This window comes from Bos mutus, chromosome 7, assembly GCF_027580195.1.
Source record: "Bos mutus isolate GX-2022 chromosome 7, NWIPB_WYAK_1.1, whole genome shotgun sequence".
In the NCBI taxonomy this organism is placed as follows: domain Eukaryota; kingdom Metazoa; phylum Chordata; class Mammalia; order Artiodactyla; family Bovidae; genus Bos; species Bos mutus.
The window spans coordinates 19,634,427-19,655,299 of NC_091623.1; the positions used below are offsets into that span (position 1 = coordinate 19,634,427).

Genomic DNA, 20,873 nt, shown 5'->3' on the forward strand with positions numbered 1-20,873 from the left:
AATCAATAATCTAGTTTAAAAATAAAGTTGGAACAAATATTTATTACATAATAATACTTTCTACTTAAGGCTTTCACTTAATGCACTTCTACAACAGAAGGCCAGTTTTAGAAAGGTATGCTGGCAATAATTTGACTCCACTTCACACAAATCAGAATTCTACTACAGATTGAAAGGAGCCATGGCAGCTAGAAATTATTTTTTAATAGGATTTTAAAAAATCACGTTGCTAATGGTTGAAAATGTAACTGGTAATTAAAGAATGGTTTTAACAATTTTTTTTTACCATATTTTACAAGAAGTATAAGCTTTCACACTACACTTTCAAATGCAAAGAATATTAATGCAGATATTTAGAAACTGATGTATTTTGCATGGTAATAAATACACTATCCACAACACACCTTTCAAATAAAGAACATAAACCAAATCTGAAAACTAAAGCCCGCATTTTCTCTCTTTGTATTTTGACCTCGTAATCATTAAAAGTGTGAGTGTTTATCAATAAAAGCGACTGAAGTGCCACGTATTGTGGTAGAACATTGCTATTTCCCCGAGATAAGTACAAAAACCACTCAATGTTAATTTGCATCACAAAATGACCTAACATATCTGGAATATAATGCACAAGCTTCATTGAAAAGATGTCATTACATTTTTCTCAGCAAAACAAAAAAAAATACAGACATCTGATTGGGCCTGTGTGTGCTGGAGGAGGGGAGGGTGGGGAAGAGGGCTCATTTTCTATCTTACACCTATTGTTTTAGGCATTCTAAACTGCTCTAGGGGAAGCAAAAAGAAACATGCTGAATTCACTTTGCAGTTAATGTCTCAGTGATTTAAGAGGCAGAGTTTTCAAGTTAAAGAAGGGAAACGTTATGCTTTTCCTTTCCCAGAGCGAGTGCCCAGGAAGAAGGCCCTCTGGTCCTTAGCCTACGCAAGGGGAAAAAAGGACATTACTTGGGGCTGAAATCACTCGGAGACATAAGTGGGGAAGTTTAAGATGTGGCACTGTGTGCTGTGTCTGGTCTGCAGCCAGGAAGTTTTCATTTTGTAGCTCTGCTGCCAGTACCTGCCCTGCATATTCAGAAATAAAAATACACCAGAACTCAACCTCAGAAACTGTGGATGTTACAAAGAATTAAAAGAGTTTATTTTTCTTTCTTTATCCTGAGTGTAATTACTGTTTTTAAAAAGAAAAGAGCTGAAACTATAGTAACTGGAGGGGTTTCTTTTTTTTCCCCTCCCCTTTTAAACTCCTCAAACTACCTTCCCACAAAGCCATTTAAGTTAAATGGTACATTTACAGACTCACCTACATGAAGGATATAACTTAAAACATCTGCTTAGACACGTACGTTTTGTTCAGATATAAAGAATGTGGCCAGAAAGCTGAAAAATATAGGGCCATTATATTCTTAAAATGTGTGTCCTTCTGTGTGTGCGTGTGTTCATTCATTAAAGAGATTTTTGACTGCAATTAGGTAGTCGGTCCTATAAAGGTTTCCTTGTGTGACCATGATTTCTAAAAATAAAATGCTCCAGTGAATATTTCTGCTAAATAATCACATCTTCAAAAACTACTTTAAAGAAACCCCAATCCCTCATGTTACATTAAGCAATAATACCAGCTTCCAGAATAAGCCTTGGTTGTATACCTCACGCATGGTCAATAATTAATTAGAAGGTTAAAAAAAGTCATGTTTACTCTATTAAGTAGGAGACTAATTTCCTTATCTGTCCCCACTTATTTACGCTCGTGAATCTATTTCCTAATTTTGCAAATAAATAAGCATATCTAAAGGCAAAGCTGCCTATTTTCAGGGTTCCAGGAAAGATGCATTCTCGAGCTATCATTCTAACTTGCTGAAAGAATCACAGACGTGTGAGAAAGTGAGAGGGATAGTTGTTAGCTGTTTTTAAAAATACACTTCACATTCTATCAAGACCATTATCTATCGCTTTTTATATCCAATATGCTAGAGATCCATGGTATCAAAGAACAATTTATATGAATTCTTCATGTGCATCTTATCTATGACAACAAGATACAAGAGGAAAACCAGACCACACTCAGGCTAGTCTTTTGGAAAAAGCAGGTTCTCACCAGGGACTGCTTCAGAGATCAGTATCTCCAGTCTCTAGAAACAAGTTCAAGGTACTTTACTTAAATCATTACTACAAGATTTGCATTGTCATTCCACATGAATCGCAACCACTTGCAAGATGAACAACACCGTTCCATTCATTTCAAACTTACAGCATTAAGAATTAATAAAGTCTCTATAACATCTGCATTATTAAAGAGTAATGATTCCTGCAGAAATCTGCCTGTAATAGGTTTACTGTTTCTATTGCTTGTAAGATCACCGATTTCCTTTATAACGTTCTCAGAAGACAATCTTCATGTATACTTTAAACTTTGTTTACAACTGGCTATATTTTAAAAATAGAGATTTAACTGAAGCAATATAATGACAATGTACAAGAATGCTTTATGGTGAGGACAAATGAATGCTACTCGTATTACCACCTCACACCCAAATATTTATATAACAGGTATATAATTTCCATATTTAGTAGGAATATGACTTTCCTTTTTGTAGTTAATGTTAAAATAATTCCAAAGAAATGTTAGATAATACTATATTGGATAATCTTCTTTTTTCTAATGATATTCTTTGTTACAGAATTTTCCATAATTATTTTTCTTGCACAGACAAAAACTATTGATGCTATCTACTTATTCTTAAGAGAGGTCGCGAAAGGGTGCTTTTAGCTCTCTTTATGTCTCAACACATCTGTAAAATAGTTACTATTGAGATCTTGTTTTAAGCAAAATTAATTCCAGTGGGCTTTATAGAAGTTAATATCAAGAGAACAAAATTTTCACAGACTATTTTTCAGCATAGACTTTTTTTCAGTGTGAGAGAGGTTATCAACAAGAATTGCTTTTAAGAAAAACCTGACAGTTTCCTTTGCTCGCTAACTATAGCAAATGATCAGAAATTATTTTCTTTCTCATGCTGTTATTCACTTACATACTTGCTTCAATTCTCCAAGGGAAGAAATGTGGCTCTTGTGGGAAAGGTCCACCCCTTTCTACATGTTTGCTTCCTTGAACGAAAGGAACACACCCCCTAACATTCTTTGAAATGTGTCCAATATGCAAAGAATTGGAATAGCACTGTATTACTGACCAAACTAGAAAATCTTAAATGAGTCAAATATTGTTAAACTGCGTGTGTTTGGGGACAACTAAATGATGCATACAGAGGTAACAGAAATGAACTATGTTCAGCCTCTGCCTGGTGTCTATGTTTGGACACTCAGAACACTTGTAAGTGTTAATGGAAGAAACCTGTGAGTGTTTTTGTGCACCTGTGTACGTATGACAACTCAGGAGGAGGTCCATAAATGTTACAGATTTCTGAGTGCAGCCTTTGAACTTAAGACCCATTAGAAGAATGGTTCCTCTTTTTCATAAATTCTTTAAGGAAAAAAATACCCAGAAAGTGAAATATCCATCCTTCATAAGTGGAATCAGAAAGTTGTCTGAAATCACGTAAGTGCATGAATATTCAAAGTCTATGCTCACTCTCCTCATGACAGAAAACTCATACCAAAGTTGGTATCCTTTAGCTTGTGCGTTTGACAATTTTTTGGTCATGAAAATTGTCCTCTAACAAGTTTTCCTTCTACTATGTAGAAGCCAATGTTCCAAGAGCAAGTTATTTCTATTCTTATTGTCTAAAAATGTGATATACTTCATATTTGTAGGTATCTATACCTTTATCTTTACTTTTTCCAAAACCCTCTTTTCTAATTCCACTTTTACACAGAAATTTCCAAGTGTAAAGACACCGAGTGAGCAAAATTTTATATCTTTTTAAAGATATTCAGTATTTAAATGGTTAGTCCCTTTGCAATTTGTTCATCAGGCACTTGCTGATGAACTCAGCTATACAATTTTCAGGCCTACAAAATGGAAGCTCTGCTACTCTGCCTATGTTTTATCACTTGGAATAAGAGTGAATATAAACAGTGAGTATATGAACTGGCGCTGATGGTAATAAACTTATTAAAACTTAGTAAGATATTGTTATGGTCAAAGAAAACCTGCAAGTGTACCACAAATCCATTCAGATGAAACATCTCATTCACTGGAATTTCCTATCTTATTATAACAATGCACAGAAAATTAAACACATAAATATTAATTTTATGTTATCATAGAAGATGTAGGCAATGAAAACGCAATGTTTACATTTATGGGTGACTCATTAGTGTTTTATTGTGTGAAACACTAGGAGGCATCAGTTGGGTAAAAAAGGACTTCAATTTTTAAAGAAGCAAGAAATTACTGTAGAGTTGGATGCATAAAAAGTAGGGGTTTTCAAAATGTTATTATGTAAACCAAAACTTTTTCTCTGAAATAAACTCTGAAAACATCGCATTTTGTTGTAAAGAATGACCTTTGTAAAATATTCATGAAATAGATATACTTTGACCAAGAAACACCTATGAAGATCTACTTCAAATATATAAATTCATTAACTATGTAATTTCACATTTTTGTGAAGAATATATCTGGTAACAGAATAACATAATGGCTATTGACTACCATGCATTTTCTGCTCGGTTACTCAATACCGTAACTGTATGTTTTATTTCTGGCAAATTCTGTTTTGTGCTCTCTACAATGCCTCAGAAAATGTCTACTGAAATTAAACCTTATAGTAATAATTGCTTCTCATAAGCATCCAGAATTTGCAGTCTGTTCCAAAAGAAGTGATGGAACTTAAAATGAAAGCAATGAGGATGTACATATAAAGTACATGTTTTTCCTTATTTTACTATTGAAAGCCTGACGTTTGAAAACTGAGTTTTCTACTGTTTGAATGGCTCTTCATAATGATAAAGCAACAGGGTCGTGGTATACTTATCTAGCAATCATTTGAAATTGGAGTGTCTTGCCATTTCTCAACAATCAGCTTTTATCTTTGACCTATCAAAATAACATGTGAACTGCGTAATCCGCCTTTTGTAAGGTGCACAGACTCTGTTGTCGCTCCTGGTTTTGTGAATTGCCTCTGTAATCTGGTTTGATTTCCTAAAGATGACAGATCTCGGTGAACAGTCAGGCTTTACTGAGTGCAGGGCAGTCCACGCGCCCATGAGATTAAGGTACAGTGCTGAGGACGGATCTTAATCACCTACCCTTCCACATGCAGCACACAGACTGAGCACCAGTGATTAAATCTTTTCATTGTGTCCAGGCAATCACTGTATTCATAAAATGAATATGTGCATTTTTATAAGTTTTAGATATTAATTTGCGTGGTGTTTTCTCAGAGGATGTGCTTTGGGAAAAAAAGAAGTAGAACTTTATTAATAGTCTTTTTAAAGTCCTCTCTGTGATCCTTAATTGCATATGAAATTCTTCCATGTTATTCTGAATCATGTCTCTGAAGCCAGGGTTCTCTATTTAATAACTCTTTTTTTGTTGTTGTTATGAAGTACAAGTGTCGCTGCACAGATATTTCCCCATTTTTGTCACTTTCTGAGATTTCATACACTCAAAATATACCACATGTGGAGTTGGGAAATAAAACCACAAAATATACTACAATAAACAGAAGAAAGTTTTGAAATATAATGTTAACAAATGCCAAGGAGTTATTTAACTCAGTTGTTTTATAAAATAAGTTTAAACACAATAAATCATTCATTGAAAAGATATGGTTGTAGTGTTATACAGTTTATTGATCTGGTAAAGTGAGGGCCAAGGAAGAAACTCATAGACATCTGAAAAATATAAAACATGATGCTTTTCCAGGATTCAGTTTTGAATCATTAGATAGTCCCTCTGCCTCTTGGAATGGACCATTTCCCCTAGATTTTGAAAACTGAATATGTTTACAAAGAAGAAAAGAGGCAAGGTACAGTAAACTCCTTGTTATTTAAATTTCATGTATTTAATTATAATATGTTTTTGTTCTGAAGAGTTCACATATATGATTGCATACTTTTAAAGTATGAACAGCTCCGGAAAGCTCAAAAATTGACTTATTATTATAAAGTGCTCATTTGTTATTAAAAACTAAGAAAAAAAATTTAATAAAAGTTACATCTTTATATTGTCTTTCACTATATTCTACAGCAATCAGAATGTAATTAATGAATGAGGTAAAATACTGTCTTTAGTAAGAAGTCTGGAAAATATGCCATAAATATTCCAAAGCTGCATGAATTACATTAGTAAAAAACAGTAGATTTTTATAAAGTTTAGTAAAATCCGAAGGAAAGGTAACTACCACCTATTGTCTCCTTAACTTGGCCAGGGGACCATATTTTAAACAAACACTGAGTTTAAAGTATGTTTTGATGAAAACTTTTAGGATTGAGTTAGAAGTCTAATACATAGCCAAATATACTTTCCTACAAATAGAATGAGATATTTGATTTTAGAGATTTGTTTTCCCTATTGAGATAAGACATTAGATAGGTACATCTCATTTTATCTGTCAAGTTCTGAATCTACTTGCTTTAGGACTACCTCTTTATCTTGATAAATAATTTCATGCACACACTGGAAGACAATAATATGGTTTATTAACTGCACAATATTCAACCAAAACTGCCTGTGCCATATTGGTACATATTCAATGTTCTCAAAGACTGGCCAAGACTGATATTATTTTATAAATTAAATGTTTTAGTTTCAAATTGGAGATTGTAAATCTCTTTAAAGCTAAAATTAGTATGCAACGCAGAGGTTAAATGGGGTTCACAGGTGGTCACATTTCCATGTCTTACCAAGTCCCTAGGGATCAGAGTTATTATATTCTATATAAACATCTTTACTTTGCAACCACAATTCTATTACAAGGTGCCAGTGAAAAAGAGGCTGGTCACTCTTTTTGACTGGTATAATGAGGTAGCTAGAGTTCCTTTCATAGCACTTAGAAAATACATGCAGTCACTAACCATTTCACAAGACAGTTACTATTAGAGTTAGAATCAGATTCACAATAGTAAAATGCACTTTGTGTCAAAGCAATTCTCCACTGAGGACTGGTTAGAGAACTGGCAGAAAGCCTGATTCTACTTATTATACTGTCAGCATTTACATATAAAGGAATTTTATACAAAAGACACACATTCCTAAAATGTGAAGAAAAAGGGCTTTTCCCCAAAATGGTAACTACTGGACCTAGAATAGTCAGACATGTTTCAGACATAGAATTTCCTTTAAGAATAACTAGCCATATTCTGGGAAGGACATAACACTACTATTAAATTTAAATACTTGCATAATATTTAATAACACAACAAACAATGTGCCACATCTGTATATACTTCCTTTGTGCCCAACTTTATCACTGAGTTTGGTAACTTTCAGCCAAAGTCCAAACAGATGGCAATTTCAGTGACTTAACCTTACTTGTTTTTAAACAGCTATGTATCTGACTTGACCTAAAGAGCAGTGATATATACTGAAGTCTCAACAAGAATTGTGAAATGTGTAGACTACCATGGCCACTGTATCACATTTTGTCCACATTAGCCCTCATCAAGCCAGCACTTTGGTAATGGAAGGAGATGCACAAAGGTATACTCTGACAGACAGCCATGCTTCAGCTCAAACTAATCCCAAGATTTAGTGGCTCAGAAGCATAACCCAAAGCAAATCAGAGTCTCTGGTGGGACTCACAGGAGCATCTTTCCATGGTGAACTGCCGGCTAAATCTTAAGGCATGTACTTCAAGGTCACAGAACATTCTGTGAAATACTAAAGTCCACCAGGCTCCACATGCTCCACCATAGCAAACATGCTAATGACGTGCACTAACTTCATGAAACTTTAAACACACCAATGTGACAAGAACAAGTCAGGAGTGATTTCAGCAACTGATAGCAAACAGATAGGACTATCTAAAAAGTTACTTTTAGCCACACACAAGAAAATCATGGAACCTAAGGAAAAAAAATGCACAACAAGCCTCAACTTCAACCTTCAAAAAGGCACAGCGGTAGACCCAGTGCCGTGGAATATACTGATGCAGATTTCAGAGACAATGCCCCGGCTATTTCTATTTCCTGGAGAAATGTCAGAGGTACTTACATGAAGGAAGAACCGATCAGATTAGTCCTTGGGATATTTTCCTTTTTCTTAAGAGAGAGAGAAAGAGAGAGAGAAAAAAAAAAAATAAAACACGACAACAGTAATCTTTACTTCGTCCAGCCTTGAAGTGCTTCTCCACCTGATTCAAACATGCAGTCACGGCGACCCACACAGAACCTTCAAAGTCAATCCAATAGCAGCCCGAAGATGTCTGGGTGTACGCGTGTGCTCAAGTGTCTGACTGCGAGCAGAGCGAGCAGAGCTGGAGAAACGATGTGTGTGTGTGCGCGCGCGCGAGCGCGCGAAAGGAGCGCGCGCGCGGGGGAGGCACGCGCAGGGCCGGGCCGCGCATTCGCGCGCGCGTGCGCGCGCCAAGGCCGCTTGGAGGAGTGAGGGGAGGAGGAGGAGGAGGGAGGAGGAAGGGGAGGAGGAGGAGGAGAAAGTGGCTCTCGGCGGCCAGCCGGATTAAAAGTAACCAGACTCGTCCAGAAAACTGCGTCCAGGAAGGAAGTGACAGAAAACGAATGGGAAAAGGAGAGTCCGCTCACAGCCTTTGAAACATAGCGTCAAAAAGGCGAGGGGCGGGGGAAGTGGAAGGATATTGGGAGGGGAGGCGGGGGTGGCGGAGAAAAAGGAGCGCACGGCTTGGGGTTCTAAGAGGCCCATCCCATGAAGCGCCTCTTGCCTTCTTTTCCTTTATTTTATTTTGCCCTTGCCTTTGCGAGCGCTGCCTTTTTTCCCCCTCTCCCTCCCTCACAATCCCAAACCGTTGACTCCCTCTCTCTCGCCTCGCGAGCTGGAGAAATCATCAGTTTCACTCTTGCAAAAGGGGGGCGGGACCAGACCTTGGAGCAATTTTTTTTTTTTTAAATAAAACAAACATCCAGCAGTTCCCTCCTCACCCCTCCAGTCTCAACTAGATTGATAAATTACTCCACTACACTACTTTAATTATGTATATGGTATGCAGAATAAATCACTGAACATCAGTACCTCAATCAAGCACTTTTAAATGATAATTGCATCTTGGGTGAATCAATCTTTCCATTCCTGACATTTTGCTAATTTTAGTTTTACGGTAGGGTAATGGCACATGCCATACGCAAACCTAATGACAATCCTTTATTGCTCCAGCTGAAGACGACACCGCAAGCGCTGGCTCCCGGCTCTCGCTCTCTCCCGGCGCCGCCGAGGACGCTCGGAGAGCCGAGTCTCCGGCTGCGGCGCGCTCGCTTCCCCGGGGGACGCAGCGAGCCAGCCAGCGGGAAAGTCCTTCTAAAGTCGGGATCTTTCCTCTGACCAATAGGAGCGCGACCCTAATAGTTGCTCTTGTGACTTCCCCCGCCCCCCTTCCCGTTTGGAGACGCGTTAACCACTTCATTCTTCCACTGGTCTGAGCGCTCCTCCGTGACTCACGCGTAAAAAGCTCCGGTCCAGGATGCCTGCACCACTCGATTCCAGCGCGCGGTTTTCCTCCACGCCCTGAATACGCGGGGTTTCGGCCCCGAGAGCTTGGAGGGCTAGAAAGGGGGCCGAAACGCTTCTCAACTGGTAGTAATGTACAAAATGATAAACGCATGACCGGCATTTGAAATCTTGACTTCATCTCGGGGCCATGAACTTTCTAATCAGGTTAGAAATATTTACCGAGGCGGCAGCTTCCCCGGAGGTTCCCCCCGCCCCCCACCTCCCACAATCTCTCTTCCACACCTTAGACTGGATTTTCTTCAAGGCATTAACATGTAAACTAACCAACTTCCCGAATGCATTAGGCTTCCCTATCCGATAGCTGATGACTTCACTTATCCTGAAGAGTTTCAGCTGCACAGGAAGCAGCAATAGAGACTGATAAGGAAGATACTTGTGCTAAGGTTTGAGCACAGCAAACACTTTTCCTTATCAAAAAAAAAAAAAAAAGGGTTAATATTCAAGATTTAGGAAAGATTACTAGAATTGAGCACCTCCTCTCCCTAGCCAATTACACCACGCCCAATTAAGCCAAAGATAAAATATACCAACTAGTCCACAAACCATGAAAAGATCAAATTACATGCCAGTAGAACTATGGACTATATAAAATGTTTAAACCAAATTAAAAAATTTTAATATCGTGAAAAGGGAAAATACATTGGGGAAATTAAAATGTGGATGTACAAGAGTACACAATAACAGTATACTGAAATATCTAGCTAATTAAAGATATTTCCTCACTTAAAAAAAATTCCTTTCAGCACTGTGTGTTTAACCCAATGACTAGATGCATTTCCCCTTAAGTTCTGCACTGTGCCTCTAGTCTATTTTAATACATGAGGGCAGTGTGAATCAGAAAGCCTCCGTCTTCATTGTTGGGCTATTTGATCTGAGTAGCTTTTCTCACAAGAGTGGGTTCAACATTTAGGTGTCTGCCCCAAGGCTTCACTTGAAAGGGGAAGGTTGATTTTACAGGCAAGTACAACTAGCTCATCACCATTATGACTATCAACCCAGATAAGATGAATCTTTTGCTGTTATTATAAGAGAGCATGGCAAACTGTCACAAAGCAAAAACCACCTGAAATACTATTATTTCTTGCAGATTAATACCTACAATATATTTGTTGGCCTGTTTGTTTTTCATCTGGTGAGTTTGTTACTACCATGAATTTATTTTAATAATATGGCAGAGATAATCTATATCAGGTTTTAATGTAAGGTACAACTTCTAAAAAAATCCAAAAATATAAAGGTGCATTGACATTTTTGAGTATTAAGGTATGTCTATATATAGTGGTAAAAGGAAATTAATTTTTCCAGATTCACAAATGTCCTGACAAAACAAATTATTTGTAGGAACATTTGTTTATTGCATGATGTCTGATATTAATGTAATGAAGTGTACCAGCTTATTTTATAGGAGCAAATAGACATAGGCAATAGATGATTTTTACCACAGTACACTTTAGTTTTATTTTCCTTAAAAAAGAAACTTTTTACCTTTTAACATTTTAAAGAATTATTTAATAACATTGTAACAAATCCTATAACCCCACGTTGTGGATAATTTGAAAATAAGATCTGGATTGATCTTATTTGAAAATAAGATCTGGAAAATAAGACCGCAATTGGCCTTTTAAAATATAGAATATTCCCCTCAGCAGATTTAGTTTCTTAATTATGTGTGACCCAAGTTAATATTAGCATGAGTTTCCTTCCCATGAGCCTTTACAGTTGAAGTGGAACAGAAGAGGTTGTGCAGAAATACACAATGGAAGAAAGCCATCTGAGATTTAAAATTATTTACTGGTAATCCAGAGTGGTTAATCCAAGGCGTGCTTTGTGTTCATCTTCAAATGCTTCTGAATTTTTTACCAAAATCATCCTCATTCTCGCCATCAAATGGCACTTTGCTAGGATCAAAATATTTTCTGGTGCAGGGAGGAGTCTGTCCTACGTGTTAACAGGCCTGGATTCTCTGGTTCAAGGTTTTTGCCTAACTAATGAGTGTGTCCTTTCTGGGCTTCAGCTTGCTTACACATTAAATGACTTCTTCAATCTATTCCAATTCTGTGATTGGAAAGTAGAAAATTCTTATATTCTTTAAGTGAATTGGAAGCTAGTGGCCTATCCTGTTACATAAAAGGTGATGATATTTCCTATAAGAGAAAATGATGTCTGGGATTGAGATACTATTTAAACCAGCTCACCCCCTGTCCCCAGTCACCAAATATTGCTTTTAAAGTAAGTATCATTAAGTGTTGTATTAAACATGTAAATATATATTAAGTTTTTTTTCCCAAAAAATAACTGTTTAGCAATATATTTAAATAAAGTGCCACAGAAGGTACAGAAAGCATGACCCTCAGGATTTAATTCTAGGGAAAGCTCATTTCTAATTTCTGGTCAAGGTTGCATATCATCTTACTCCACCCTCCATTCTTTATTAATTTCCTACATTAAATCAGCAGTCTACCTGTACTCTGGGGTCTGCCTGCTTTTAAGCTTGGCCTACGCTGGGTGTAGCTCTTGAAGTGAGCTTTAAAAAATTATCCTAAAGTAAGCTGGGTGGTTGCCACAGCAACCCACCCTAAACTGAAGAAAGTCTATAGATTAATCTACCCCTCAATATTATTCAACTGTGTAGTATCTGTTCTTCAGCCAGAATACTTTCAACACAAACATGATTAACACAGAAGTTCAGATATAAAAAGTAGTAGGATAGAAATTCCAAGCACATAAAAAATGTTATATCTTTTTTATAGTTACAGTAGATATGATATACATAACTTCCCCTGAAATGGATTCATCGTAAAACAGACTTGTAAAGGTATGCCCTAAAAGGTGACACGTGAGCTTTAAACAAAATGCTATGGTATTGCTATATAATAGATCACATAATGGTTATATAACACTCATCAGTTTTATACATGTTTACAATATAAGTACCTAATGACAAAGAGTTTGGCGGTTTCACCTTTATGAATTAACTTTGTGATGGATGATAATAACAAATGTTAAGCACTCACCACATACACATACAGTCATTTGCCTTCCATTCTTCACTTCATCTCTTCATAGAAGTTACTTCACAGTTTGCAGCTCTTCTTTGGCACCTTAAAAATGCAAAAGTACAAGGTAAATAATTTAAAAAAATGTTAAAGAATGTTGATATTAAAATACATTCAAATTAATTTATTTCTGAAACTTCTAATCTGAAGAAACATTAATGTTAATTCTAATTTTAAACCAAATGAATGTGTACTGAATATAAAATAATTCAAATGACCATTAATTGTGACAATACTTATAACCTTTAACATAAATAGTTCCAAATAGATAAATTTCAAAAATTCTTTAGGTACGGCTTTAGTTCATTGCATGGTATATACACCATATGGACTGCTTGTGATTGAGAAAATCTGCAATATAAAAAGGATTTGTTATTCCAAGCCAAGGTTTAATCATATCCTTTATCTCATATTTAAAGATTCAATATTTATCTTTATTTTAATATCTAATGAAGAATTACAAGGAAAAAAGTCAAATCCATCATATTCCAAGCTAACAAAACTTGTCAGGTTGGGATACTGAAGTTGCAACTAAAGTTGCTAAAAGGGCTTATTTTATATCCTTAAAGGCCAATTTTAATACTTTGGGATTAATGATGTGAATTTAGTACACAATGAATTCTATTACCAATAGTACCCGAACCTTCCAGTGTTTACCTGTACTGAGCTCAGACAAGTGCTCATGTATTCTGGTCTCTGAAGCCAGCTTTCAGTGACTCTGAGCACACAAATGACCTTTCCCTTGGCTTCAGAATGGGTCTGGTCTTCCCAACTGTGGGACAATGAAGGTCAATAACCATTTTCCCATTTGTATTAGCAAGAAGATTTTTTGTAGTCTGGAGTCATTAAGATTTATAAAGCCTCTAGATTTGGGTTGACATCCTTAAGATTGATTTTTATTTTTAAGTTGCTTCACAGTCAAGGAGACATGAAGAATTTTGACCACTTTTATTTCAGAGGTGTTAGCTCAGTTTAGTCTTTTAGACTCAAGTCCATAGTGAGTTAGTCTCAGCTTGGTTCCCTTTCTTCAGCTCTGCTTGGTTTTTAAAGTCTATTAAGTAGGAATCATAATACACATCTCCCAGGGCCTTTTCACCTTACAGAAATGCAATCTCCATGAAATAATGTCTGAAAGATATGTTAAGGCTTTTAAAAATGCCACTACAATTATGATACATTTCTTCCTTTTCCTGGCTCAGTATGCCCAAATAAGGCTTGATCACAAATTTGCTTGCGAATGTGTAGTTCATTAAAAAAGTATCCATATGCATGGCTAAATTTAATAGACTTTACCTTTTACTTACAAAATTGTTAAATGTTCTTCGGAACATTGATTCTATTCCATTTCTTGAAATATCACAGAAACCTTCAGTTCAAAGAATGGATTTTCACACTTCCCCTTTTAACTTTTTTTTTTCTTCTAGATACCCGTGTGCCCTTTAATTTTAAAAAGATCTTTACCGGGGGTAGGGATGGGGGTGAAAAATACCGCCCTGCGTTTTTGGTGCCCACTTCTTTGTCTGGGGAATGGCAAGAAGGGGACTGGGATCCCGTACTCAAGAGCCCCTTTTAAAGACCCAGACCGGGGACGCCTCTGGTTTCAGCAGCTCCCTCCGCTGAGTTATTGATTGCAGGCAGCAGCAGTCCCTCAGGTTGATTTGTGTGGAAAGTGAATCCTCGCTGGATAGGCGTTCAGCAGAGGCGCCGCAGCCGCAAAGCCAGCCAATTATTGCCGGTCCTCCCCTCCAACCCCGCGCTCACTACCTACACACTCCTTGCTGTGTCAGTCTCCACTTCCCCTCTACCCACGATCCACCCCCCCCCGCGCGGACGGAGCCGAGGGGGCGGTGGTGGGGGGGCTCCCTCCCCGGGAGCGTTTCTAGAGCTCGGAGGCAGCTCGCAGGGGGTGAGTGCGCCACGTGCGAGCGCCCCGGGCGAGCAGGAGGCGGGCTCCGGCCCTTCTTGGGGCCTGCTGGGCCTGGGCGCGCGGATGGGGAGTTCGGCGGGGCATGCATCGGGTGGCGTCTAACAGCGGGGCCGTCCGGGCTGGGGTTGGCGGGGGTTGGGGAGGGGGGCAGGCAGAGGGCCGGTGGCTGGGCGAGGAGGCCACGTTTCGGGCTCCGGGAATGGAGGAGGACGCAGACGCTGGTGGGGTGGGTTTTGCAATCGAGGGGGGAGCGGTGGCGGCGTCAGCAGAGTTGCCCTGTTGGTCTGGGATGGGGACCTGGAGGTATTTACCCTGGGTGGGCGAGGGACAGCCCCGCAGACTTTTCGGGGCGCGCTCCGAGCCCGGCACTGGGCGAGCCAACCCACGCACGTGCACAAAGCGCTGGCACGCGGTCGGCTGCGCCCGCGGCCGGAGCGCTCCAACCCTGGGCGAGCCCGGGAGAGCGACCGCGTGGTGCGCGCCGGTCGGTTCCCGCGCCAGCCCCGCCTGCTTTCTCACCTGGCACGCAGACAGGAAAAGGACGGGGTCCCCGAGGTGGATTTTTTTTTTTTTTTTTTTTAAGCTCACGTTCTCGGGGGTCCAAAGGACCGTTTTAAAAGATGAACAACCAACCATTGGCTTTAGCAGGGAAGCTGCCTCAGTGCATGCGTTCGCATCTTGGCCAGAGAAAGGCCACCAACTAGCTACAAGGAGAAATGGGATACGAGGGAGAAAACGCACACACAAAACCCCCTAAATGTTCTTCCCCCTTTCTTCTCGCTTTACTGGTTTGCACGTGAGAACCGTGCGGGGATCGCTTGGCTAATTATCATCACGAAATGGAAATACCTGTGCTGTGTTTTGATCTGTCCGTGGAGCTCTGGGAAGATAACGTGCTCCAAAGTCATGGTGGAATGCCTGGCTGTGTCGATCAAAGGTGTAGAATGTTTATCTTGTCACGCCCTTGAAGCTATAAGCCGCTATCAATATGGCAGCCCCGGGCGCATGGGGTTCTTTCAGTTAATTAAACTTATATAAAATTTAAAATCAGCTCTTCAGATACACTAGTCACATTTTGGGTGCTCACTAGTGGCTACCCTACTTGACTGCCAGAGGTTGACCGTTTCCATCAGTACCTAAAGTTCTGTTGGAATGTGCGGCTGTAGAGGTTTAAATGAATATGGGTAAAAGAAAGAACCTGCTTTATGACACAAGTCAGATTTTAGGACACTCTTGGCATTTGTGTTTCTTGGCACTAGTGAAAAGTTGTAAAGTCAGAGTTTCAGTATCTTCCTGCTGAAAGAGGTCTTAGGAAACACTTAACACAGTACTTTTTTACAGAGAAGGGAAGGTAGATGTGTGCCCCCAAATCATGACATCAATTTGGAAAGAAGATAAGGTCACCTGACAAGGTATAGTACACTTTCTGCCAGACCAGGCCCATTGCCTGGAGTTGGTGAGGCAAATTAACTCTACAGAATGGTGACCTGATGGAGGATTTTAGACACGAATACCCTTTACAAGAGCAAAATATTTCTAAGTATTGTTCCAAGAAGAAATTCCATTTAATAAAGAATAAAGTGTGTGAGAGTAAGTAGGGAATAACACTATCTCTCAAGCTAAAAATGTATTATTGGCAGTGTCATGGATTACATATAATGCTTTTTTAAAGAGACTAATTGGTATAACATTGTGATTAGTTGTACTTAAAAATTCTGAGGAAATGGAATTATCTTTTTAAAGTAATAGCTAAAAGCACTCTTAAGGTCAGGGAAGAAGGTATGATATAAAGTGAGAATTGTTAGCAAAGCATAATCTTTCTCAAATTCAATGAGGGTATTATCAAATACATTGATTATGTCTTAGACTCATATCACTAGCATGGCATTTGATTTGAAGTGTATGTAACATGAACAAAACCTAATTACAAATTACAGTATTTGAGAGATGAAAGACAAAACATCATACAGATTTAGAGGCAAAGCACAAACTTTCTAACTTCATTGCTTTGATTGGTTGGTTTTGCCATGATTATCCCCTATGTTTCTTACTGTTATTTCAGGGTGAAATGTTGGTATTAATTTTGGTCGTTTATGGTAATTAGCTTTTAAGTTAAGCTGACTCATTTGAAAAGACTCTGATGTTGGTAAAGATTGAAGGCAGGAGGAGAAAGGGATGACAGAGGATGAGATGGTTAGATGGCATCACCGACTCAATGGACATGAGTTTGAGTAAGCTCTGGGAGTTGGTGATAGACAAGGAGGCCTGGTGTGCTGTGGTTCATGGGGTCTCAAAGAGTTGGACACGACTGAACTGAAGGACCCCTAAGATTTCATATGAGTACTCATGAGTGATAGCTAATTTTTAAAAAATAACAAAATGTTTTTTAAAGCTTGAATTTCTCCTGAGCTGATGTCTATTTGAATTGTTGTCTGTCTTCTTTTATTAATTTACCATTTGCATGTGGTTCGTGCGTTCTTCCTAGTCTTCTGAAATCTGATAGCCTAAGAGAAAATCTTGTAAATTCCTGAAGTGCTTGCAGTGTGCTAGAAACTTCAACCTCTCCATGGCTGACTACTGAAAAGGCTAGTCTGGCTAGGGAGAATATATGTGACCAAAAGATAATTGGCTCTATCCTATGGGAACTGTATAGTTAATACACAACTTATTGAACTACCGTTTGTCTCAGTTTCCTCATGGATAAAATATAGAACAGAAAGTGCTACCCTCAAAACTTTGTTATGAGCATTCAGCAAGAAATTCAGTGTGAAGCACAGAGCTGGGAAAGTGGTCAACTACAGTAAAAGTTAGCCATTCTTATTCTCCAGCAAAGAATTTCTACTTCTCCACCACTGAGTTTCATTTTCACCCATACCGGGTAGTCGCACTAGAAAAAGTTGGAGAAGTAGGTTGTCATAAGGCTGAGGATTAGTTCTGGATAAGCTCTGTTTGTGAATTTTGCCTTCAAGAGATAGAGATCTCTTTAATCCTAAAAGTTCCTGACTCAGCGGCTGTAGGTGGCTTTATTTCCCTTTCACAGGCATCCTGAGAGAGGCTTCCTTATGCTTGTTAGCGGCTTGGTTGTTGAAAAGGCACTGGAAACTCCAAGTCCATCCTCTATTCACCCTGGTTGACCTTTTTATGCTCTTGTCAGCCAAGAAAACATTGATATCTTCGGTCTCCCACTAGCTTGAATTCTTCAGGGCAGAGCCTGCTCAGATTATCTCCTGAGGTCATTCCAAATGTCTGATGGCCATCTATGGCAGCAGGGCTGGGTGGAGGCCTGCCGGGAAGGAGGAGCCCGTGGAATGTCTAATGGTGCCTTCTGTTCAAGTAGAAGAACTACTCGAAGTAGTTCCCTGTTGGACTCATGATCAACTTTACAGCTATATCTAGGAGACTGTTTGCCACTTCTTGAAAAACAGAAACCATAGCATTTTGCATTTTTTGTTTGTTTAATAAAGTCCCACTTGGGATGTGTGTGATTCCTATTGATGTCATGATAGGTATAAATATGGACTACAGGAAAAAAACAGACTGAAGATCATTAATAAACAGTTTATATCTGGTATTCATGTTAGCTGTCCTCATCAAGAACACCAAGTTAAGGGGAAAGATTCTTGAAAGGACAGAATAAAGCTACCACAGTACCTTGTTTCTTCTCTCTAGATAATTTTCACCTTGTTTCCTCTCTCTAGATAATTTTCTGAATGATGGTTTTTTACTTAGCTGAAAACTTAAAAAATTATTTCTAAAATATTTCATTTATAAGCTAAATTTTCAAACCAAACCAAACAATATAAAATTGTATTTTTTTCAAGAAGGCAAGATCATGCATAGATATATATGTTTGCAATACTCACTAGATTTAAAAACAAAAAGATACATATTAAATCTATATTTCAGTTTACTAGAGAATTAATTTGCGTTATTTGGGTTGCAGTCTCTATTTTGGCATATGATGAGAACTGAAAGTAAAATGCAATAAAACTTTTAAATTTAAGTTAGTGATTAAAACCAGTTTGTTTTTAGCAGTGGATACTAGTTCACTGGGGCTCACTAGTTCCCTGGTGGCTCAGTGGTAAAGAATCTGTCTGCCAGTGCAAGAGACACGTGTTCAATCCCTGGGTCTGGAAGATGCTCTGGAGGAGGAAATGGCAACCCACTCCAGTATTCTTGGCTAGGAAATCTCATGCACATAGGAGCCTGACAGGCTACAGAGTCGCAGAAAGAGTCAGACATGACTTAGTCACTAAATAACAACAACTAGTTCATTAAGTCAAAGATCCAAACCAAAGAGGTCTAATATCTTATTGAAAAATTTTAAAATGAATTTGTAGCTAAATATTTCTATATCAATAATATTCAGATTTGTAATACAAATGTATTTGTAGTATATGTACAAAAATATTACTATCTGTTTAGAATGTGGGTGGGGCTTCCCTGATAGCTCAGTTGGTAAAGAATCTGCCCATAATGCAGGAGACCCTGGTTCAATCTCTGGGTTGGGAAGATCCCCTGGAGAAGGGAAAGGCTACCCACTTCAGTATTCTGGCCTGGAGAATTCCATGGACTGTGTAGTCCATAGAGTCTCGAAGAGTCGGACACAACTGAGCGACTTTCACTTAGAATGTGGATTGAAATAAGTTCACAGTGCATAATGACCATTCACTACTTATCAGTGTTGGATCAATACTCAATTAACTCCTTTATAAACTTTTTCTTTTTATCTAAATAACAGTCTCTTAGAAGGTACTACTCTTCTCCCATTTTATACATGTTTAAAACTGAAGCTTAGAGAGGTAATGCTACCTGCCCCAAGTCACATAACTCTTAAGTGCCAGACAAAGGACGTGAAACTATGTTGGTTTGTTTCCAATAGATGTCCTTCTATTATAAGCCCAATAGGGCTTCCCTAGTGGCTCAGACAGTAAAGCGTCTATCTGCAATGCAGGAGACACGGGTTCGATCCCTGGGTTGGGAAGATCCCCTGGAGAAGGAAATGGCAGCCCACTCCAGTATTCTTGCCTGGAAAATCCCATGGACTGCGGAGCCTGGTAGGTTACCGTCCATGGGGTAGCAAAGAGTCGGACACAACTGAGCGACTTCACTTTCACTTTCACAGTGCTTACTGCATCATTATACTCATAAACCTTTGCTCACTTATAGGGATGATGAGAGCAGGGCATGATATAATTGACACTTTTTCCCAACCAGAAAATATTTTACAAATATGTATCTAACCCTGTGTCATCCTCTTCAAGATAGATGCCTTAGGAGGTTATTTGCTTATTTCAGTGATGAAGGCTCAACAGAAATATCCTTAGGAATTTGCTCTGTAGTCTTAACAGTCTGATTGTTAGCAAATCATTATCATTAAGGACGAATTTGTTGCTGAAACTAAATCCAAACCAAATGTAATGAACAAGGTGCTTGATAGAAACTATGATATGATTATAAAGCACCAGATTATTTGATATATGATATTGGTGTCCTAAATTGACACTAATCACAGATACAAAAGGGAAATTTCAAGGGTGTCCCTTATATAAATGTGGTATAGCCTTTAAGGAGACATTTTGGTGAGTAACACTCATGAAAGATGTGATCATTTTTTAAAAAGTCAGCTTCACTAATGAAAAGTTGTGCATCAATGTATGAACATTATGGGAAATACCTTTTCGGAGAATGTATGACAGGAAAGGGTAAATCAGAGACCCTGGGTTAGAATCCAGGCTCAGACACTGAGTAACCATCTGACCTTAATTTTCTAAATGTCCTCATTGTAAAATGGGGAAAGTGATGGGAACTTCCTGGATGGGAAGAGGGAATTTTGCTGACAAGAGTACATGAAATTGTATTTCTGTAACCACTTAGTGCTTGGCATACAGAAAATGCTCAATAAATGTTAGCTATTGTTGTACTGTTCACTTTCAAGGGCTATCCATATTCCTGAAAAACATCTCAGTGTCTGTTATCTTAAAATTTTAGAAGACCACTTCTTTTCTATCAGCTTCCATGTTTCAAAGCAGTTTTATTTCATATTAGAGCATTCACATTTGAAATAAATATAGAACCTATTTGGGCTTCCCAGGTGGCGCTTCCAATGCAGAGACATAAGAGATGCAGGCTTCAGTCTCTGGGTGGGAAAGATCCCATGGAGGAGGGCATGGCAACCCCCACCACTATTCTTGCCTGGAGAATCCCATGGACAGGGGAGACTGACAGGCTACAGTCCATGGGGTCAGAAAGAGTTCAACACAGCTGAAGTGAC

General features: G+C 38.7%; 1 protein-coding gene across 10 annotated transcripts in view; it reads right to left on the reverse strand.

Moving 5' to 3' along the window:
• Positions 1-20,873, reverse strand: part of MEF2C (myocyte enhancer factor 2C) — a 179,062-nt gene that overhangs the window by 148,198 nt on the left and 9,991 nt on the right. For 6 of the 10 annotated variants that reach the window (XM_070373115.1, XM_070373112.1, XM_070373120.1 and 3 more), the window contains exon 2: positions 12,631-12,717. The gene's annotated coding sequence lies outside the window, so the exon portion shown is untranslated. Of the gene's footprint in view, positions 1-8,128; positions 8,337-12,630; positions 12,718-20,873 lie in introns of those variants that run through there. The other 4 variants (XM_070373114.1, XM_070373113.1, XM_005905811.3 and 1 more) reach the window with 2 other exon arrangements.